This window comes from Canis aureus, chromosome 17 (assembly GCF_053574225.1).
Source record: "Canis aureus isolate CA01 chromosome 17, VMU_Caureus_v.1.0, whole genome shotgun sequence".
Taxonomy (NCBI): Eukaryota; Metazoa; Chordata; class Mammalia; order Carnivora; family Canidae; genus Canis; species Canis aureus.
The window spans coordinates 47,179,705-47,204,495 of record NC_135627.1 but is presented as its reverse complement, the minus strand read 5'-3'; the positions used below and the strand labels follow the sequence as shown (position 1 = coordinate 47,204,495).

The 24,791-nt window shown below is 32.0% G+C and overlaps 1 long non-coding RNA gene across 2 annotated transcripts in view; it reads right to left on the bottom strand.

The window, feature by feature from the left end:
- Positions 1 to 24,791, bottom strand: part of LOC144287955 (uncharacterized) — a 245,867-nt gene that overhangs the window by 58,691 nt on the left and 162,385 nt on the right. For both annotated transcript variants that reach the window (XR_013355833.1, XR_013355832.1), the window contains 3 exons: positions 11,368 to 11,424; positions 744 to 827; positions 197 to 315 (listed from right to left, as the gene is read on the bottom strand). This is a non-coding gene — a long non-coding RNA (uncharacterized LOC144287955). The remainder of the gene's footprint in view (positions 1 to 196; positions 316 to 743; positions 828 to 11,367; positions 11,425 to 24,791) is intronic.

Below are 24,791 nucleotides of genomic sequence, written 5' to 3'. Positions count from 1 at the left end.
CCAAGGGCAGGCGCCAAACTGCTGCGCCACCCAGGGATCCCAGCAAATATTATCCTAATTAGGAAATTTAGTCTTCTCACAGAGCTTTATCATACTGAAGCTGTTACTCATATTTTTTATAGCAAACTGTCATTATTTCCTTAATGATACAAATATGAAGTAATCAAAATGTTAAATAATTACAGTAGAAGCTTACATTTTTATCATGGTAGCTGCAAAGATATTTTTGTTGTTGTTAATACAGAAATCATACGATTGCATGTATGTATTATTCTGCAGAATTTTGTTTTCAATATACAATTTTTTTTTCACTTTCTGCAGTTAGAGGAGAAGAGACAGAAATAAAAGGTAAAAATAGAAGGAGATGATTAGGAGTTGACCAATGGCATGACAGTGTCTAAGCAAATATAAAATGTAGGACCAGTAGAAGTAAAACCAGATATTATTTTTGGCAACTAAGGTTATTCTTGCTGGCCACCTAAAGGAACCAGAGATCTATCTTGTTTTATTGCCAATTCAGAAAGTGTTATGTTTAGACATTTCATATATTACCAAAAAAGATTTGTGAAACAAAAGTAATTTATTGTAATGTAGGTAGTCCTTTCAGTCTATGCGGTTACTATGAGTTAAAACCTATTTGATTTATAAAACTAGACAACTACAATAATAAACACTTCACAAAATTATATATAGTGAGTTGTTCTTTTATTTAGATGCTGACTGATTTTCAAAAATGCATTTACCTAGAAAATATGCATGTGATCATCAAAGTAAGATTGTGTCCCACAATTGAATCTTGATAGTGTTTGACAAATATGATAGACGGCCTAGAAGTATAAATGACAAGCAAGAATCAAGAATATAAGCATGGATGATCTATTTAAACATGCAAGCACGTTTCAACATAATGAATAAACTTATACATCAAACTAAGCCAGACACTTTTGGATTGCAAACCTATTTAGAAAATGTTTTCACTTTAGTCATCTGTTACTTCCCTCCATTGTTAAGTCAAAAGCACTAGAGTTGAATTTTGAAACCAAATGAAATGAATTGAGAAGTACAAAAGAAATTAAATGATCAAAACCAAAAATGATTATACCAATGTTTGCTACACCCTGTCGTAAAGATAACCTTTGAAAATACATGATATAGAACAACAACAACAACAAAAAAACACACTTAAATGGGTTTTTATTAAAGGTAGTATATAGATCTCCAAATTTTTGTGTTACCAATATAATTGAGCTATGATAACTCAGGCTTGTGTTAATCACTGTGCATTATCTCATTTAATTTTCACAAAAATCCATTCTGCTTCATCAATTAATTATTTTTCTCTTCATTTGTTTATTTTAACCACTTTTGATAGAATGGCAGGGTAACTGTTGAGACTTTTTTCTTTGTTAATGGTACATAAACTAGTGTATGTCTTAAACAGTATGACACCTTAGACTCCTCAAAATAGAGCAGGGCCAATTTTCCATATATATAGAAAATGATGATTGGAAAAGCTCAAATAAGCCTAATCAAAGTGAAATAACTAACAAGCTTTAGAACTAAGATTCCAACTCAGGATTTTGATATCTGTATGTATACACCTCATAAATGCCCTATAATACTTTCCCCCGTATTATTTGTATATAATATTTCTAACATTAATATAATTTAATGATTACAAGGATTATTTTACCATTGTTTCAGTTGTAGTTAAGTAATTAATTCTAATAATAGTTACTACTGAAATGAAAATAAATTAACATTTTTATTCTTTTGTTATGTATAGATAATATGCATTATGTTACTTCTATTCTTTGAACTTGAAAGTTATCAGCAATGACCTTTTACAAAAGATTACAAAACAAAATTATTTTTGCTACTGTAATGTTCATACTGATAGCATTTGGATGCTTGTGTGAAAAGCTTTTTTCATGATATAACAAAAAGTGCTATGTATTGTCAGAATTCACCTGTAAACGATAAATCTGTTCAGCCATGCCTTAATTCTATGGCAAATTGTCCTGAAACTGTACATGGAGTGAATATACCAATTTATTTTATACAAATATGCTTTACACCTATCTTTTCTCCTCTTTATGGATATTGAGGTAAAAATGAGGTCATTGTAAAAATAATTCACTTACTAACTTAATAAATATTCATTAAATATACCTATTAAATTCTATACACAGTCTTTAACATACGGGACATATTATTATTAAAGGAAAATGATCTATCCTCAAGAATAATCAAACTAGAAAGGGAATTAATTTTAAATACTTTTACAAATGCACATATTAATACAAATTCTCAACAGAGGAGAGGACACAATGGTCTGATAAACAATTATAGCAGTGAGACCTCCTCATAGAAGAAGAGAGAAGAGTCATGAAGGCTTCTGTAAAAAAAAACCCAACATTTAAGGTGAATTCCAAAGCATGAGTAGAGATTGGCAAAATTGAAGGGAAGTGTATTTCACATAAAATGAACTATGTAAAATCACCATGACAAGAGTGTCTCTTATGTACCACTTCAACTTCTCTTAGCTTCTTCTGTTTGTTGCTCCACCAGCTCTTGTGTGGATCAGATCTGAGTGGTTTTGACTGACCTCATGCAGGCATTATCTAATTGTGCCTCATCTCAGACACCTGCCATGTGTTTTGCTTCCAATCTGTGACTTCCCTTTTGCTGCCACTGGACTCTACTTATGGTTCATAAATGTACAATTTGTAAGGGCAGGGAGTTTAACACCTTTTGGGTCAAAGCTTTCACCATTGGAAATATGAAGCTCATGATTAAATTTCTCCCCACTTTTTCCTATGTCATGGATTGTATGAAAACGCTTGTTTAAATTCCTTCTTTTAGGTTGTCCCATGGGATTAAGAAATCAGTCACACTTAATGCAGACTAGCTTAATAACAAAACTTCATAACCTCTCCCTCATCTCCTTTGCTTTCTTTGTCCTGCTCCTGAGGCCTGTACTTCCTAATAAAGCAATAACACAAAGTCCTTTGATTTAGTTTCTGGAAAATCTAAGTTAAAAAGGGGATGTTCCAAGAAAGGCTGCTGTGTTAAGTCCTGATCACATGAAAAAAAAAATCCATTCTAACTAGTTTCAGCAGAAAAGGATTTAATTGTCTTACATCAGGTCCTCAGAGGGATCAAAAGTTTTTACATCATATGGAGTACTCAAGACTTCTCATGTACAAGCAAGCCTGTCTTAGAGAATCTGACCAGCTTTCCTCAGGACCACACCAGTCACCCGGTGAATGACAGCAGTCAATATTAAGGCATCCATTACACAAGTGTAACACACTAACATGCCATGGTTCATCACTTGGGAAGCTCTAGCTAACAGATTCATAGGGAGGTCTGAGGAAACAATGCTAAGATGAACATTCAAGATGACTCCCAGAGTCATATGTGGAATGAACCACCCATGGGAGCTGCTGTTTCTGGACAATGTCAACATTGGAAGTTAAAGAAACCACTTTGCTCCATCAGGAAATTGCTACTATAGTTACCAGCTACCTATGGCTGGTAACTATACCATTTGCAGGAGGATAAAATGTGAGTTTCACCCTGTCTCTTCCCTAAGAGCAAGTTGTAATATATATTTATAATTCTATAACTAAACTGTAATGATAGATAGATGGATAGATATACACGAACACACACACACACACACACACACACACACACACACACCTCTCAAATGCATATATATGTATACTAGAAGGCTCAAAATATACTGAACAGTTTATAGTATCTAACATAGTCCACCCTCTTGGTTAGTCAAAATTATATAAAAGCCTCTTTCAAAAAAAGTTAAAAGCCAGTTTTTCTAGACACTTACTCCAGTGAATGCCATTGTATTCTTTGGGGAAGGGTAGAAGGTAGAAGGAAGGGCAGCCCCTGTGGCTCAGTGGTTTAGCGCCACCTTCAGCCCAGGGCTGGATCCTGGAGACCCAGGATCGAGTCCCAATCCGGCTCCCTGCATGGAGCCTGCTTCTCCCTCTGCCTTTGTCTCTGCCTCTCTCTCTCCCTCTCTGTGTGTCTGTGATGAATAAATAAATAAAATCTTAAAAAAAAGAAACACTTAAAAAAAAAAGAAGGTAGAAGGAAGACTGTGGTTCTTATGATGTCTGCCTAGTCCCTCCTCAAAAGTTTATGCCTCTCTTTTTTTCAAGGGGCTCTGAGTCTGTGAACTGACTCAACCTTGGGATTTGGGGGAGGGTTATGAATTATCATTTGACTTCATTTGCCATAGACTGTTCCGTTCATTCCTTCCTTTTTTACCTATAGATTTGAGAGGACTTTATTATTAAGTTTTCCAATGTCGGTCTCATATATTCTTATGAGGAATTGGACTATGCAGAGCATTCCTCCTTATTAAAACTTATTAGGCCATATGATAAGCTGTTGTTCATAGAAATGGCCTAACATCTCTTTCATTAGGAAGATAATAGTTCTCACTACAATCACTCTTTTAAATAACAGCATCTTCCTTGCCTACATTTCTGTTCAGAGATAGGGTGCTCTCTCATCAGTATTTTGCAAAGTCTTGGTGGATGCAGTTACTCTAAATCTTGTGAGGGACCCAGGTATGGGGCTGAATGAGTAGGTTGTATATGATAAATATATTTTATATTCAAGTAAATGAATTTTTTTGATTAATTCTTCTGTATTTATAAGAAATGTCTAATGTCTTAAAATAATTTAGCAAGGTAATGTTTTGGTTTTGACTTCAGTTAACTAACTTAGCAAACAATTAAATCCGTTGAAGACAGAATCTTTGTCAAGTGTTCTGAAACTTGTGGCTCAATCTGTATTATATTTCTCCCTCGGATTAGTAGCCTAACAATCTATTTTAGTGTCTTGAAAATTATTGTTTTTCATATATTTTGTATGAGGTTTTTTTAGGGGCAAGAGGGTAGGATTTTTTCAAGCAGAAAACGTAAATCCACCTCTTGCTTCTTCGTCATTTTAGATGGAAGTGGGATAACTTCATGAAGTGATTCTTTTTTTATATATCTAAAGGATCAACCTACATGTATCATAATGGGTGGATTAATGTGCTATAAGGAGTAAAAGCAGAAAGATCAGTTTGGAGCCTATTCTGTAAGAAAAGGGAATTGAAAATGCTGGTTAGACTAGAAAGGTGACTGTGTTAATAGAGACAGATATGATGATATTTTAAAGGTAGGTCATCATGATAATCATGAAAAGTAGTTTTCATCTTTTAAATTTTTTCACACTACCAGAAAGTAGTATAAATTGCATATTAAAAAATTACAGGCCAATCTTTGTATGCCATAACTAGTAATGAGAATGTATTAAATACTAATGGGCTAAAAAATTTTTTTTTCATTAGATAGTAAGATTCAGCATTATCAAACTTGAAAACTTGAGCATTTATTGTAATGAAAGATGGGCCCTATTTTCAAAGACATTAAATGGGAAAGTTAGAAATTAATGGATTCTAAAAAACTCTCTTAGTATCTGTAAACTGATTTACTAAATTTAGAGACATACTTAAATGAGTTATACTGTATGCCATTACTCTCAGATAATAATGTATATATTTATAATTTATTGGCATCTCAGTGTTATAAATTTAATTTTCAGGATTTTTATTCATCATATCATAAAACAGAACTTGGAGTTTGAACTTGGTGATAAGGATAGCAATTTATTTGATTGCATATCCTCCAAGCCACACCATCAAGCAATAGAGGAGATTATCTGAAAAATTTTATAATTCAACACTATATAAATTATATAAAATAATTTACATCAACAAAGGCTAATTATACATAATGGGGGGAAAATCCTATATTTTGAAGAAACTTAATAGGCAGGTAGATAGATCTATTTGTAGATGTAACAATATATACTTTCTGATAAGTATAATTATGCAGTAACCTTTTTATATTATTGGTTTACAATTTAAATACTGATTTTTCTTATACCACACTTGAATAGCCTTTATCTCTAGAGCATTCATGACATTTTTTTTTCTTATAACTTCTCTTAGGCTGAGCAGTAACAGCTCTATCATTCTTTCTAATTTTTGCTACATGTTGCTTATCAAAAGTTCTTTGTTCTTCTTTAGACACCTTCTTAAGCAAATGTTGTTTCTGCCTTATAGCTATTTCAGGCTCCATTTGACCTGGCACAAATAAGATATACTCATACTGCTTTAAGTATCCCCTTAAGTTCTTGCTTTATTTTAAAGAAAACTATGTAAAGTAGGTGATTTTTAAATATTTTTTCCTATAATTATTTATACTCACTAAAATGTTGAAGTACATGTATATATTTTAAGTTGAATTATAATGCTTAAAAATAGTATTTTTATCCCTTTCTTTAACCCATTTTTTCCTTACCTAATTATCAACTGATGGTTCCAGATTTATTTACAGAGTGAGTTTCTATTGATTGAGAAGGAGGTGAGATATAAGATAAAAATGTAAGATACATATGATCCAGAATATGAATATTAAGCATTATTTCCAATGTGATGCACTCGATTATAAATGGCACACAGAATTTACAACCTCTTTTTGCTTTGACTTCCACTAATGTCTTAAGATATTAAGAAGTCAATTACTTAAATAACCCTTGATTATTCAAAATGATAAATTGAAAGTTTAACATATATTTTAAAATATGTGTTCTCATTTCTAATGATAGCTTATAATAATTATTTCTGAACATTAAATAAAGATATTAAATTGTCTTTCTTTTAAATTGAATTAATATGAATTGGATTTAGATTCTGCAGGAAAAAAGTGCCCCCAAAGAATCAACATACATAAAATTTAAATGTCCTTAACGGCATACAATCTATCAGATCTTTCATTGGATCTCAGCAGTTAACTTGGCTCATCCCAATTTGTTCTGCATGAATATGTACATCTCAATCTACACAATAAGGATAGTAACCAAATGTATTGCAATGTACATGACAGGCCCACTCAACCAAAATTATGTCCTTCATCTTCTACAACTGGTAAATGTCCTGTTACGCATTGCTGAGAGTGACAATTTGTGTCTATGATCTGAATGTAGAATCTGACTTCATTTAATGTGTAAACATCAATAGGTCTGTACATTTTATCACTTGCTGACATTTATCAGACCTAAATACCATATACATTGAGGAAACTGTTTAATTGGAAACTGTGCCAAAGTTCTTGCTGAGATATGTTCTAATTATACATTTAACCTGAAATTTGTTCCTGTTGTATGTTCCCTCATTTCATTGTCAACTACATCCAGTGGGGAGAAAATAAAATTGTAACAATATTGTACCATATATGAATGAGAGAAAGACACAGAAATTTGATCACATTTTTAGAACGCAGATAACAGATTGCTCTATGTGGATAAAGCAGAATGGTGGAAGGTGCAGGCCTCTGAAGAGATGAAATTAGGCTTCCAACCTGTCACAAATGATGGTGAGAAGACAGGACTGCAACTCTTAGGAGGAATGTTTGAAGATAGTAATATTTGATTAAATAAATGTGTGTATGATAAAAACAAACAAAAAATAAATTCCAGTATGAACAGAATACACGGATAGATAATAAATTATAAAAAAATATTTGCAATGCTGCAGATAGAGTTATTATCTCTGATTTATAATAGTACTTGATAAATGAAAAGAAGAGTGTTAAATATTAGAAAATCTACAAAGTATCTGAAGAGGCAATTCACAAATCCTAATGAAAAGATACTTAAGCTCATTAGTTTTTAGAGTAATGCAAAGTAACAATGAGTTTTTGTTTTTTTTAACAATGAGCTTTCACATTGGAATCAGACTAGCAAAAATGTAAAACTCTTTTAATATATTTTTGGTGGAAGAGTATGCGTGTACAAAGGTGTTGTCACATATTGCTCATGTAAATGTAAATGTTTACAGCTTTCTAGTAATAGTTTGGGAAATATATATGTAAGAATATTTTATTTAATACATCAACCTCATTCTTGGTAACCTATCCCACAGGTACAATTGCACCAGTCTGTAAGGACACAAGCGCAATTATATTATGGTGACATTGTAGTTACAGAGAATCCTGGAATGAAGTGTATTTCTATTGATAAGAGAATAATTGTATAATGATAATATTATGGTGTAGTCACATATTAGAATATCATGCATGAATCAGAACAGTGAATTGGAAATATATCAAATGATTTGAAGTAATAGTATAAGTTATAATTGAATTAAGAAATGAACACACGTGGGATGTCTGAGTGGCTCAGTGGTTGCGTGTCTGCCTTTGGCTCAAGTCATGATCCCAGGGTCCCAGGGTTGAGTTCCGCATCAGGATCCCCACAGGGAGCCTGTTTCTCCCTCTGCCTATGTCAGTGCCTCTCTCTGTGTGTCTCTCATGAATAAATAAATAAAATCTTAAAAAAAAAAAGGAATGAACACATGTGCTGACTATAATCTCATTTAGAATGAGAATAAATCCTTAGTGTAAACATGTTTATAATTATATAATATTATAATATGTATATTAAAGAATGTATAATTACACTAGCACAGAAAATGGTACAGAATATAAAATATCCTTACATTGATTGTGTTTTTGTGTTTGTGTTGAGTGTGGGTGTGAATGACCTGTGAGGAATGTAAGGAAAAGGTAAGAAAAAAGGCATGGAAAATTAAAACAGTAAAAAAATCATAAAAAAAACACATCTTTATGTATGGTATTATGGCATGCATGGATTTACACAAATAATTGTGCAAGTAATGCTTTTTAAGAGGATATGGAAGAGAGTGAGCACTTCAAGCTGAGGAGTTAAAGAAAGTGGACTGAACACAATTACCTTCTGATAATCCATTAAATATTGTCCATAATGTCACAACTACATGAAGAGTGGGAAAAAGATGTAACAGACTAGAGATCTGATCACGTCTCTAAAGGTAGATAACTGATTGCTCTTTGTGGATGAAGCAGAGTGGTGGAAGCTGCAGACCTCTGTAGGAATGAATTAGGCTTTCAACCTGTCACAAATGGTGGTGAGAAGACATGGATGTTAACTCTAAGGAGGGATGTTTGAAGGAACTGAAGCTACTTAGGGAAATAGTTCTTGGGAAACCACAATGAATCTCTCTCTATTTGAACTACCACCTTGTGGACTAATTATTTGACTTTTAACATCCACATACTGATTCAAAAAAATAGCATGTTAATCAAATAAAACAAGCCTAATAAAAAAAATTGTGTGTTAGAGCCAATGGTTCTATAGAAGCATAAAGTGAAGTGAGCATTTGCCCTTGGAACTTGGATGCATTTGATTTCCCATCACATTGCCTTCTATATCCTATGATTATTATAACTCCAGTCTTTTTCTTCACTTAAACTTAGAGATAAAATCAACTGCCTATATATTCTAAATATATTTACATAAGTATTTTATGCTAAATAAAACTTTTTATCGTAAAGATGTCTGAAAAGGAACTATTATATCAACATACTCAAAATTTGTATATAAAGAAATTATGCATAACAAATGGTCAGTCTTGCGTAATTGGGGCACCATAAGTTAATGAAGGGGTTAATAGATGCCACTGAAGAAAGTGAAAATTAAGATAGTTCTTCCACATATGTCTTAGACTCTTTAGGATCTAACTGGGTCCTTACTATGATTAAAAGGGAGAATTTTTTTTTTCAGTGAGGAGAGGGGTGGGGATGAAAAACAGAATAAGAAGTATGAAAATTAACATGCGTGTCTTCATTCTTGTACCTTAACTAATCAATAATGTAATTAATAATGCATACATCATAACACTTAAAATAGGTGAGTTTAAATCACTAAATAGTTGCAAATCCCATTTAAAGTATGTGATTTCATATTCCCAAATATGTCCAGCTACAGGCCAGGTTAATTCAGGAAAGGGTAGTTTTTTTCTGGTATAGTGAAAAAGGATTTTAAAAAGACAAATCAGTCTTTAAAATTTAGATGACCAAGTAAAGTAATTATTGAAAAATGAGGACTTCATGAACAGCATTTTCTTGGAGTATGGGTATGAAAATGAACTGGAAAGAGAAGAATTTGGAGTCCTGCTTAGTATATTCAGTTGAGACTATACGAATTTATTTGCTTTTGCTTTTGGATTAACTTTTATCTCCTCTACTAATCTGTGAGCTCGATGAAGATAAAGCCTGTGCATAATCTGCTCAGCAATATATTCCCCCTATCCAGCACATTGCCTAACCCTTAGCAGAGACCCAATTCTTTCTTTTTTTTTTTAAGACCCAATTCTAAAGTAGTAAAAGCATTAATAAGAAAACTGTAATATAACTGTTTGCTCAATAGGATGGTGTGAATCATCATTGAAATAAATGACCAGCACTTTGTGACATGTGCCATTATTATTAGATGCCTAGTAAGTGGATATTTAAGTGCAGTTATGTGGTTACTCCTTTGAAATTATTAAATAGTCACATAAAGGGTAAAAGATCACATATTCAAACCAAATTAAAGCTATTTTTAAATTGAATACAGATGTATACAGCAGGCTAAAGAGAGATATTAGGAAGGAGGGAGTCTCTAAAGCTAATAAGGCTAACTTCTGAAGTTTGCAAAAGTGTGATAATATAATAGCAAGCAGAAAGCTAAGGTGAAAGGGACAAAGTTTGAAAGAGATACCTGGTAATATTTCCAGCCATAATAAAATAATTTGGCTACATGATTATAAGTAGTTTATTAGAATTTAAGCTATGTAAATTCAAGGACATCATCCATCCTGATTTTCATTTCTACAGAAACTGGAAGGAAATCTGGCAGGTATTAAATGCAGAATAAATATTTGTTGAGTCAATTAATTAAATTGCTCTCCCTTGCACATTACCTTAATTGTATATCTTCAATTTAGAAAAGAAGCTTAACTGTAATATATATGTTTAATAAGTATATATTACATAATTAAGTGTATATACTTTATATATAAATATATAGCTTAAATTATAGCATAATGAGTCATTTTAATGATAATATTAAACATTAATACACTTAAATTTTACTTCTCTATTTCCTGTTACACTAATTTCATCTTTTTAATGTTGTTGATTTTGTTTATTACTCTATGGATAAATCAACTAATCCTTTTTCCTACATGTATTTTTACTCCCTTGGGCAATGAAATGGGTTAATGATGTGAAGATTTCAAGACACGAATCCCAATATGCATTACACATTAGGAAAACAAATATTAAAATGTAAATATCATGAAACACTAAATTTTATCCTATGAATATTCCCACAAATATGTATTTAAACCACACTTTTCCAGGTAAGTCAATAACTATAAACTTCTTTACAGACACAGTGTTCCTGTAGTAGACTCACCTCACAATCTGTAGCAATATTCAATCTCTATTCTCCACAGGTGAAGAATTTCATCATCTTAATAAATCCAGAAAGTAAGAAAGGATTATTTAAAATAAATAATTATTTTTTTAAAAAAGAATATGACTTCCAATATTAAATTTTGATTTTATAAACATTTGAGAAATTGGATAAAAGTTATCCTTATCTATAAGTTTACATATTCTGAACCAAACTAGATGATGAGACTAAATTTATTCTAAAATTGTGGGTTATTTTCTCCTGTTTTCCTTTTTGTTTGAAATATTTCTGGCTACAGATAATTTTTTGTAGCAGGACTGAGTGGTGAGATTATATTCTTAGGGGAGTTCAGAGCCCTCAATAGCTGCTGAATGTTCGATAACTTCTGTTGAGATGCCTGCAGTGATGATTCAAGCTGTCAACAGGTGCTGTTAAGCATTAATCCCTAGATCCCTTACACTGAATCCTGGCACCCAAATTCAAATCAGTGGATGTTCCTTGCTTGTTTCATTTTGTTTTAGAAACTTCTCCAGCCTGAGGTATTTATATTCATTAAATAAATTTTGCTGACTGCCTGTAGATATAGCAGGTGCTGTGTTCACTGTTAATTCACAAAGATGAACAAAACAGTCTTTAAAGATAAGGAGCTAATAGATTTGTAGGAGGCAGACAGAAAAATGAACATCTATAAAATGATATATAGGTTGGTATAGAGTTAGATACAGGATTTTTAAGGAAGTTAATGGAAAGTGACACATTTCAGGTTGGTAGGTAGTGGGAGAACTGAGGAAGACAAGAATGATTAAGATATTCTAAAGCCTAAACTGAGTCTGAAATTTAAGAAATGAATAGTAATGAACTTGGATAAGTGGAAGTAGGAAAGATTAATAGAGTGGATTGCATGAAAGAAAGAAGAAAAAGAGAATAAATTTTACTTTTTTGCCATTCTGAAAGAAACATAAGATTTTTCTTTTCAATTAAAGATGAATGTCAAAGAGTTTGGTAGGGTTTATAAATAACCAACTATTTACAGATTCTCACAATGAATGCATTCATCTTACACACATTTATGGTGTTCCCACTCTGTGAATTAGATATTATGCTAGTGGTGTGATTAGAGTCCTAAACAAGACTGACAAGCCCCTGCCATATTGGAGCTTGCATTTGAGAGAGAGTGACAGATAATACAATAAACAAGCAATTCAATCATATTTAATGGGAGTGGAGGGTTCTTTAGATTCACCAAGACATGCTGGACCTTGAGAAACATGCCAAGCTAAGAGCCAGAGGAAGAATATTCCAGTCATGGAAAAGGACAAACAAAACCCCTGTGACATAAATATCATGTTGAATTAGCTGTAATTCTCAGATTTTAGCATACATCAAATCACATATATTGTATAACTGAAATGTGCTAAGAGAGTAGAATTAAATGCTTTATCACACATATACAAAAACAAATATGTGAAGTGATGAAATGTTCATTAACTCAAAGGGAGGAGCCCTTTCACAATACATATGCATATCAGATCATTATGTTGTACACTTTAACTATTTTGTAACTTTACTTGCCAATTATACCTCAGTAAAGCTGAGGAAAAAAATCATATGGAAGACTTGTGAAAAAACAGTTGTTTGGCTCCTCAGCTAGAGTTTTTGAGACCACAGACTTGGGAGAGACTAGAGAATTTTCATTTCTGTAATAGTCCAGGGACTGACTATACTGGGAGAGCCACTGGGTTAGAGACACTGAAAGAGGTCTATGTGGCTATTGTGCACAAAGGATAATTTTATAAGCTGAAAAGGTTGAGCATAATTCTATAAACTGAAAGTGTCATAGCAGTCAGATCACATAGACTCATACTGACCACAATAATTTGAGTTTATTCTAAGTGCCATGTGAAGACATTGAAGGTTTTTCAGCAGAGTAGTATTATGACCCAATTTACATTTTAAAAGTATCATTCCGGTTTCTATTAATAAAATGTGTCATAGTGTTGAAAGAGGTAAAATAGAGAGACTTATAGAAAATCACTGTAGTAGTCTAGATGAGAGAGAATAGCTTTTTGTGCAAAGAACGTGTCAGCAAAAATGAATTTGCTCAAAGAACAAATGTGGGGATTGACCAAAAGGGATAATTTAATAATGACTCTTAAGTTTGGGGGTTGAGCATCTAGTGGCTCTATTAATGGGGAGAGAATAAAAATAGAAAAGTTCAATAAACATTCTCTTCCATTGTTAATGTTGTGAGACCATGACCACACTATAGTAGTGTGTAATGTTGTGAGACCATGACAATATTGATTTAGAAGTTGTGTAAAGAAATATAAAGATGATTGATTACCTGACAAGAGGAGATTTTGTTCAGAGATGTTGATAGAATCCTGGTTATAGTTGTCTAAAGAAAAAATAAGAAAAGTAGGCAACTGAGGAAAATACCTGTTGGTAAAACTTTCAAGATTATTTTTTTGGCAAAAAAAAATGGACTAGTAACTAGAAGAAATTGTGGGTTCACTGCAGATTTTTAAGTTGAGAGATACCAAAATTAACTTATGTATTTGTGGAAATGGTCAGCAGAGTAGGAAAGACTGATGTATGGTATAAAAGAAATAATGAAATCCCTGGAGAATGTTTTAGAAAATGGACTCCAAAGACAAGTGGAGACTAGCTTTTGATAGAATAAAGATCATTATTTTTCTTGAAACTGGAATCCAGATCGAAAATATGTTGCAGGTTGATACTAAGTTTGTTAGTAGAATTAAGATAAAAGATCATCCATTTGGTTTCCATTTTTCTCGGTAGAATATAATGTAAGGCTATGAGTTGAGAACAGATGAAAGAGATGAAGTTTGAAATAATTATCATGGATGTTAGACAGGTGAAATCATTTTGTAATTTTCATAGAATTTCATGGCAGTATTGAGCATTCGAAGTATGGAGTCATGAATTTAAATTGAATACATGTAGTCAGTATTCACTTTACCCAACAATTTTGAATATTGAAATGAAGGCAGAGAGAGAAAAATACTTGGTTTAAATAAGAGTTAAGATTTTGCTTGTAGTATAACAGAGGAAATGAAGGGAAACAATTGAAATATGTAGAAGGGGATGATTATAGTATTATACCATGGAATATAAGCTGGCAAGGTGAGAAACAATGACTAGAATAAATAGTTAATAGTAAATGATAGGTCAATGGATCAGGAGGTCTATGAACAGTTAAACTATAGTCATAGTTTAGGCATAGAGTCAGGGAACTAGAATATCAAATATACCCTTGATAAAAATGTCCATATAATAATTAGATTCTCTTGAAATACATTTTGCCCTCTTCCAAAGTTCCAGTAAGATATGCCTGACAGCAATTCAAATGTAGCATGTAAACCCTGATGTGGAGACATGATATTGGGGATTAGTACTAAAGAGAAAAACAGAGAAGAAGAAAAAAATCAGAGAAAAAGGAAAAGGAACACAATGATTCATTTCTTTTTTTAACATTATTTGGTCATAAAAGTTTATTTTATAAATTTGTGTTCACCGTGTTTAGCCTCAGATAAATATTTTACCACTTCCCTTAGTAGAGCAGGACAGAAAATAAATGTATAGATATTTCTGTACATTATTTATCATTAAATATGTATATAATTAAGAATAAAATTTAACTGTACCATTCTCATTCATTAGATAGTGCAAGTTACAATCAACATGATGAACTCATTTCTTGCCTTTCTTAATTTCTAAGATAGAAGGTCCTCTTGGGTTTTATTAACTGTAGTTTCTTTAAAGGCTTAAATACCAATAACACAAGATTGGTAAGTAAATGCTGTTAAACCTTTATTATTAAGTGCTTTGAACCATGACAAATGATACTGTAGAAGTACAATTATTTACATGGAAATATTGTCATGATGTGCTACTGAGAGACAAAAATATCAGCTTGAAAAAGAGTCGGTGAAGTATAATTTCAATTTTTTAAATGTTTGACTATATTACTGTGTATGGATGTACATATGCATGCAGGGAATAATTTGGATACACACATATAATTAACTGTTATCTCTAGGTAATATAATATTAATTTAGTACTATCTTTTCCTTCCATACTTTCTATTTTCTCCAATGACTATGTGTTACTTAAAAAATTTGGCAGGTTTATTTTTAAATCTTAAAAATAAAGTATTTTAAAAGCAGTTCTCAAAGACACTATATTCCAGCAATTGCACTACTAGGTTTTTACTGAGAGGACACAAAAATACTAATTCAAAGGGATAAATACACTCAATGTTTATAGCAGCATTAGCAACAATTGCCAAGTTATGGAAAGAGCCCAAATGTCCACCAACTAATAAATGGATAAGGAAGAGGTGATATACATATACAATGGACTATTAGCTAAAAAAAAAAAAAAAAAAAAAAAAAAAAGAAAGAAAAAGAAAAAAAGGAATGAAATCTTCCCATTTCCAGTCATGTGGATAGAGCTGGAGAGTATCATGATAAGCAAAATAAATCAGTCAGAGGAAGACAAATACTAAGTGATGAGTACTATGATTTCACTCATATATGGAATTTAAGAAACAAAACTAATGATGCTAGGGGAAAAAAGAGAGAGAAAACAAGAAACAGACTCTTAACTATAGAAAATAAGATCATCGTTACCAGAGGGAAGATTGGTGAGGGAATGGGTAAAATGGATGATGAAGATTTTGACACTTGTGAGGAGCACCAAGTGTTGCACAAAGTGTTGAATCACTAAATTGTACACCTGAAATTAATATTACATGGTATGTTAACTAATGGTAATCTAAATAAAAACTAAAAAAAGATACTATATTCCTTAATTGACTTTGATCTCCATATATTATACTGGATGCTTTGCTCCCCAAGCCATGCTAATCAAGAGATTTTTATAACCACATTAAAAAAGTAGTATTCAGGGCAGCCCGGGTGGCTCAGCGGTTTAGTGTCATCTTCGGCCCAGGGCCTGATCCTGGAGACCCGGGATCGAGTCCCCACATCGGGCTCCTTGCATGGAACCTGCTTCTCCCTCTGCCTGTGTCTCTGTCTCTGTCTCTCATGAATAAATAAAAAATATAAAAAAGTAGTATTCAATTGAAAAGTACTAAATATATGTGAGTATTTCTCTATTAGGACAGAAATGATATCTCATGGGAAATACACATGGGATTCATGTGTACGAATCCTTTCCATTCCTTATTTCTTATTCAGCTTCCAGAACTATCTTTTGTGTCATCTTTTCTGAAAGATTTAAAGAAATCACAATCACTGCGAAAAAATGAGTTGCCTGAAAAGATTCTCTTATCTATAGAAAAAATAAAACATAAAAAATTAATACAAAGCATTCTGATAAGTTCTACTGTATAAATGAAATGTTCTTTTGTTTGTTATTTTTTTCGCTTAACTGAATACTTTCTGAACTTTTTCTTTTCTTTTTCAGATTGTATTGTTGTCATTCTATTTTATCACTACACTGCTACTCTAGAATTATTCCATAAAAATCTATGATCATTCTATACCTTGCTTGCTTAGTATCAAATTAATGTTATGGGATTTATTTTTGTCATAATGTTTTAATGTCTACTTTTAGTCATTGTCTCTTCTACCTTGGGTCATAGGATGAGCCAAAAGTCTTTGAGTCTCCAAAACTACCCCAGTTGAACTTGTGGTAATATTTTTAGTTTTAAATTGCAGTTCGTGATCATAGAGATTTTATTTTAAAAGTAATGTAACCTTTTTTTTTCAAATAAACTCTATGGGAATTGGAAATATACATGCATAAAAGCACCATGTTATTCATAAAAGTTTATTTATACATTCATATTCATTGTACATTAATTATTTCAACCTAGATTTGCTTTGTCTAGCACGACTTTGACCTAAAACATTGCTGTCCTTCCACAAATATTCTCTATTAACCACAGTTTCATCACTCCAAGAAGTTTACCAATGTATTAATACACAAAATGATCTCTTCCTTAAAAGGAAATATCAATTATAATAAAGCATTATATTATATATCATTATTTATCAATCAGAACAAGAGTAAATGAGCTGGCTCTCTAATGTTTTAAACTTGGTTTATCACATTATTCAAACACATACTCACACACACACACACCCCGAAGATGTTACTTCCAACAGTAGTCAGCCTTAGAAAGCAGCCTCTGATCCTGAAGGAGAAATCAGTAAGGTTTGAGCAGGAGTCCTGGTAGCAACAGAAGAATGAAGCAGGACATATTATTATTTCAAGAGCTCTGAAAATTAGTCATTAAAAATACATCCCATGAAACTCTATCAGATTCTGTCTGCTAGCCTTGCATAGAATAGAATCAAATATTTCCTAACATAATAATCAAAATGTTCAGGATGAAATAAAAAGTCACTTATGTCATGAAACAGGAAAACCACAATTTGAATGAGGAACGAAAATCAATTGATGACAATACTGAGATGAACCAGATGTTACAATCATCTGATCATAATTTAAATAGCATCACAAAAAATATACTTCTCTAAATGTTTGAAACAAATAAAAATAGAAAACTTCAGCAAAGATGTAAAAGTTTAAAAATGACTAAAAGAAAATCATAGAAATAAAAAAATATGATAACTGAAATAAAATCTCACCAGGTGGACATTGAAATGATTATAAACAGCAGATTGGAAGGAAATATTTGAAGATTGCATATCTAATAGAGATTTTGCATCTAGAGTAAAAAAAAAAAAAAAAACCTTTCAAACCTCAAAAAGAAGAAAGAAAAAAAATTCCAATTATAAAATGTGCCAAAGATATTAGCAGGCATTTCACAAAAGAGGATATAGATATGCCAAATAAGTACATAAAATTGCTTAACATCATTATTGACTAAGAAAATGTACATGAAAACCACAATATACCTATAGGAATAGCTAAAATAAAAAATAGCTACAACATCAAAAGCTGCTGAGGATGGGCGGCCAGGGTGGCTCAGCGGGTTTAGCGCCACCTTCAACCCAGGGCATGATCCTGGAGACCCTGAATCAAGTCCCACGTGGGGCTCCCTGCATGGAGCCTGCTTCTCCCTCTGCCTGTATCTCTACCTCTCTCTCTGTGTGTCTCTTATGAATAAATAAATAAAATCTTAAAAAAAAAAAAACCTGGTGAGGATGTAGAGAGAGTTAATCACTCATTCATTACTAATGGCAATGTAAACTGGTACAGCTGGACTTCAAAACAGTTTGGCAATTTCTCAAAAAATTCCACAAATAACTATCACGCAACCTATGATTTATTTCACAGAAACAAAAATCTATGTTCATACGAAAACCTTAACATGAATGTTTATAGCAGTTTTTTTTAGTGTTTGTATTTAAATTCCAGGTAGTTAATATGCAGTGTAATATTAGTTTCAGGTGTACAATATAGTGACTGATTCAACACTTCCAAAGAACACTGGGCGTATACCAAACTTTTTTTATAAAATTATTTTCAGTATTGTTATATGTGATTTTGTCACTATTTATAAGAAATGAGGGACATGTTTCTATTATCATTTTAATGATGTGTAAGCCAACACTCAGAAGGAGTCACAGTGTCATAATAAGTTTAGTTGAATAAGTTTAGTAATGGAGACAAGAGACATGTCAACACTCTTTGCACTGTATCTCACACACCCTCATCCCCCAAACAGGTTACTTTGATAAAAACAAGAGAAATAGCAGAAAATTTTAGCTACTTCTTTCAGGATTCAACTTCAATAGTTAATGTATTTTTTAAAATTTGGCACATTTTGGAAGTTCAAAGGCATTTTTTTGTTTATTGGAGTAGAATATGGATATAAAATCACTACATGACTGAAAAATCTAGTTGCTCTGTTAAAGTAAGGAAATATGGTATGGTAAGAAAGAGCAGAAGGGAATCATTAAAAACCATGCCAAAATATCATCCAGATAATCTCATATCAACCTATTTAATGTGACCCTGAACTGACTCATATGTAATTTCCCAGTGTTGGTGATGACTATCTTGTGTTTATGTAGCTCTTTTTCAAAGGTCAGAGTTCGTAAGAATTCAATTAAGTCAGTCATGAGGGTCAGCTCATATTTACATGTGCTCTAATAGAACCAGGTGCCTTCTATAAAATAATGTTATTAAAACCATCACTCTTCTACTGTCTTTGATAAATCTGGTAGTCACTATGATTCATGGAAAAAAATAGATACAGTTTCCTTGCCAGATATAATTTTCTCTTTACATGTTGGGGCAAAACCATTCTAAGAGGCTGAACTGATGTGTTCTTAAAAATGGAAACAATCATCAAAGATATTTATTAATCTTTACAAGGTGCCTATCATTTAGCCAAAGAAACTTTGCAGCTGATTAATATAACTTGGCCAGAGAAACCAGTATATAAGTCAGATTTTTCATTCTCTTCCAGAATCACAAAACCATTATAGATCTTTTTAAACATACAGTGTTCCACAGGTGTTTTTTTTTTTTTTAAAGAATACATTCAGTGTGGTCACACCATATATTATGTATAAACTCTTAGGAAGAATTGTGGTAAAATTTAATAGCGACACGTTATTATTGTGATAACTATACTTATTCTGAAGTCCTTAAGTAGGAAATTGAAGAAAGTATCTCTGATAGAACATTTACTGCTCAAGCAATTTTACTGGAACACTGAAGTCTTTTTCTAAAGGCCCTTAAAAACAGAACTTATGAAAAGATGAGTTCAAGGAAATGTCATTCTTTCGAAATACATTTCCTCAAGTTGCCATTTTATAAGTAAATTAGTTTTACTCACTTGCTCTTTCCCCTTTTATTGTACATGAAGTACTGTAAACCTGTATGCTAATGATCACCAGTTATATAAATGACAAAATGAGAAACCATTACGTGACAAACAAATAGCAGGAGTAGTAGCTGGTAAATAATGTTAGCCATTATATTCTATTTGCTGTTCCCAAAGTGTGACCTCCTAAGACAACCTTTGGAAATATGTTATCATTTGGAAGGTTAATCATATGCTAACAGCAATCCTTGGCAGAAAACATGATTTTGACACTACAGCTTTTTATGTTGCAAAAATCTCAAAAGTATTATAAATTCAACTTGAAATTACACAGAGCTATGACTTATCTTTATCATCGGATCTGTTGAATTCTAAAAGCTGGTCTATTTTCAACATGGCAGAGGCAACAATTCTTACATTTTCTGAGACATTTTCTTGTCCATCAATTTGCCATTAATAGCTAATACTTAAATGAAGTGATTGACCCAAGAAACATTGTTTCATTTTTCTTGACTATGCGTTCAAAAACTTCCTTCACAATGAGTATATTTACTTTCTCATATACACCACAACTCCTCTGTCCTATTACAAAGGAATATTAAGCTTAGCAAGCTATAATATGTGAAACAAAGAACATATTCATGATCTTTAATACTAATAGGTTCAGGGATCAATAGGAAAGAAAGAGAAGGATGTAAAGTTTTGATGCAGGAAAAAAAAGATCATCTAAACAAGATATTTTTATTACTACAAGGGAGGAGAAATTAGACATTTTATAGACTGATAACAAGGGCTCAAGATGAAGACACAGTTACTTAAAAATCATTGACTTCAATTTTTTCTCTGCTGTCAGGTCAAGATTAGTGGAACTAAATAGCTCTATCAATACTGGATACAAAATTGGATATAATTATTCAAGATGCTTTGGGAAAAGAGTGGTGTTCATCTTTAAAAAAATTACTTAAGTCCTTCCTTTGCTAACTGAGAATAAGCTACATCCAAGATCTTGTCTCAAAATTTATCAATTCAAATATACATGCTTTAGGAATAGAAACTAAAATATCAAAGTTCAAAGGGCAAAAATTTCATAGAGAAAAGAGAATTAAGGAAACCAAAGCAGCAATCATTACTTTATTTGTTATGGAGATACTTTGTTGTTATCTGGTGTATAAATGCAATCAGAATCCAAATCCCAGCCTTTCTAAATGTTTAGGCCTCAATCTGCCAGGAACAACAGAAATTATATTTATATGTCACCAAACCTGAAGAGTTTGGCATGGCTCATAAAGTCTGTAAATATTACATATAAAAGTATGTGCAAGTATTGTCATATACAGAGGTAAAGCGCAGTGTAGATATCTCTTAAATATATGACAAAGGTAAATATTGACCTAATCATGCTTAGTAATCTCAAAACTGAAATTTAACCTCTTCTCGAAAAGGAAGAAAGGAAAGATTCACAAATAGAAAAGCAATCCAGACATTGAATTTAACTTTATTCTCTGTAAGACAAATCTAGCTGAAGAGCTGATGGGCTTATTTATACCCTAAAAAATTAAAATAAAATAAAAACACCAATACGAGTTGACTTAGCTGATAAACAGATCTGCACATCACATATAACCTGTCCATCTTTGGTATGGATTTCTTAAAATAAGCCATTAAGGATATTATTATTAGATGAGTTGAGAATTCTGAGAAGCCAGATTGGATTTGAAATGAAAAAGCATTGACAATGTGACTTATTAGGTTATTTCATCCAAACTGTTAGTAATGTAAAAAATAATTTTCTTTTTTTTCCTTTCTTACAATAGCTTATTTAGTGCCTTTCCTGGGTATTATGCTGCACTGAACACTGGTTACAAAATTTCTTACTTATTTGAGTTTACAGTATAATAAGTGATACAGAAAGTTAGCAAGAGATTAAACACAATGTGATAGGTGTTATAACAAGGACAGTGCAGATTTTAGAGTCATGGATGGACACACAAGATGACATCTAAGCTCTAATCTGAAAGATAAGTAGGTGTCATACAAGTGATAAGTAGTTTTAGTTTTTTAGTGAGAGGAAAAATAATGTTGGAAACAGGAAGAGTTCCTCAAAAAACAAATTCTTAAAAGGAAGGGACATAGGGAAGTGGGCTAATCTAAAAGATAAGGATACAAAGTCTTTTAATCCATAACATCCAGTTTATTTTCCCAAAAGCAATAAGAAGCCACTGAAATTTTTAAGCAGGGGTAGCATTAAGAGATTTTGTTGTTGTTGGAGATAATTCCTTATGTTCTGTAATAAATGGATTAGAGAATAAAAAACAAAAGTATATATATATTAGTGATATTAAAGTAGTATGGAAGAGATGTAAATGATGTGTGTCTTTGGGAAAGGATAGTGGGGAATAAGAAAGAAGAGTGGATTTGAATCATACTTTTTTATTTTTTTAAGATCTATTTATTTATTTTAGAAAGCAGGCAGAGGGGAGGGGCAGAGGGAAGGAGAAACTTAAGCAGACTCCGCAGTGAACACAGAGCCCAATGCAGGGCTGGATCCCAGCACCCTGAGTTCACAAGAGCTTGAAACAAGAGTTTCAACTGAGCTGACACCAAGAGTGGGACACTCAACTGACTGCCCCACCCAGACACCCCTAGGTCATACTTTAGAGGAAAACTTAGAATGATCCTGTGATCAACTAGATCCAGGGTAAAAAAAAGAGTGAGACAATTCAAGAGTAATGCCTAGATTTACAGTCTAAGAAATGTTATAAGCTAGCTACTATAAATTATTCTTGGTAAGTATAAATATACCTTGAAGATATAATAAATCTGCTGAGTATTAAAATACAGAATTTTATATCAATTAGATTTATAATATTCTTCACAAATGTCCAGTTATAGAAATAATAGGCATTTTTATTCAATATCCAACACAAATTGTCTATAAAACACACACACACAGACACACACACACAGACACACACACGGTCATCTCTAAAAGAACAACAGGAAATTATCCTTCTCAATTTCTATAAAAGGAAAAGTATTTTTCTCCAAATTTCAAAGTCAACTAAGTTGTCCAGATGAGATAAACCTGCATATGTAAATATAGTCAGTTTGATTTTAACTTTAGATTCATTCTTGGAATTTTTTTCTAAGATTTTTCCAAGAATAAATAAATAGAATATATATTCCCAGTAATACATTCAATAATAACCTCTTCTCTTTTTTCCAATGGACTGTATTTTTTAGAAAAGCTTTTGGATTTTCTACATTGATGGTGGTGTTAACAGAGAATGAAGGGTTTTATTTCTTCCTTTCTAATCAATGTATCTTTCATTTCTTTTTTTTTTCTTGTCTTATTGCATTAGCTAGGATTTCAAGCATGATCTTAAAAAGTGGTGGTGAGAGGTGGCATCTTTGCCTTGTACCTGATGTTAGTGGCTTGAGATATCTCACTATGTTGTATGATATTAGCTATTGGGTTTATAAAGAAGTTATTTTTACTTTTTATCAATTTAATAATGCTACCATCTATTAATGCTACCCTCTATTCCTAGTTTATAATGAATGGATATTGAATTTTGTCAAATGCTTTTTTTTTCTGTTTCTATTTCTGTTTCCATTATATGATTGTTCTTCTTTAGCCTTTTGATATGATGGATTGCATTAGCTTATTTTTTGAATGTTGAACTAGCCTCGCACAATGGGGATAAATTCCATTTGGTCATAGTCTTTAATTCTTTTTATGCATTATCGGATTTAATTTGCTATTTTGTTGAGGCCCTTTGCATCTATATTTATGAGACATACTGATATATAGCTTTCTTTTCTTGTAATGTCTTTGCCTGGCTTTAGTATTGGGACAATGCTGATTTTGGAGAAGACTTAGGAAGTATTTCCTTTCCTATCTTCTGAAGGACATTATAGAGAATTGGTATAATTCCTTCCCTAAATGTTTGCTAAAATTCACCAATGAACCCACCTGAAGCTGGTGCTTTTTTGGAAGTTTATTAATTGTTGATTCAGTTTATTTAATAGACAGATGCCTATTTATATAATGTATTTCTTCTTGTGTGAGTTTTGGCAGATTGTGTATTTCAAGGAATTGGTATATTTCATCTAGGTTATCAAATTGTGGGTAGAATTATTCATAGTATTCCTTATCCATCCCTCTCAATGTACATGGGACCTATAGTGATGTCCACTTTTTTTTTATTTCTCATGTTAATAATTTGTTGTTATGTCTTTTATTCTTAGTAGCCTGGTAGAAGCTTATTGATTTTATTGAACTTTTGGTTTGCTTGATTTTCTCTGTATATTTCCTATTTTCAATTTCATTAATTTTTGCCCTAGTTTTTATTATTTCTTTTCTTCTGCTTATTTTGAATTTAATTTACTCTTCTTTTTACAGTTTACTAAGGTAGAAGCTTAGATAATTGATTGTAGAATTTCCTCTTTTTTTTCTAGTATGTACATTCACTGCTTTAAATTTCCCTTTAAGCATTGCTTTCATGGCATCCTTTTTGCTTTTGCATGAAATCCCATTGCATGTACCATATCATGTAGCACATATGCTGATCAAATCATGTGTTTGTGTTCTGCACTATATTATAAACTTCACTAGGGCAGAGCTTG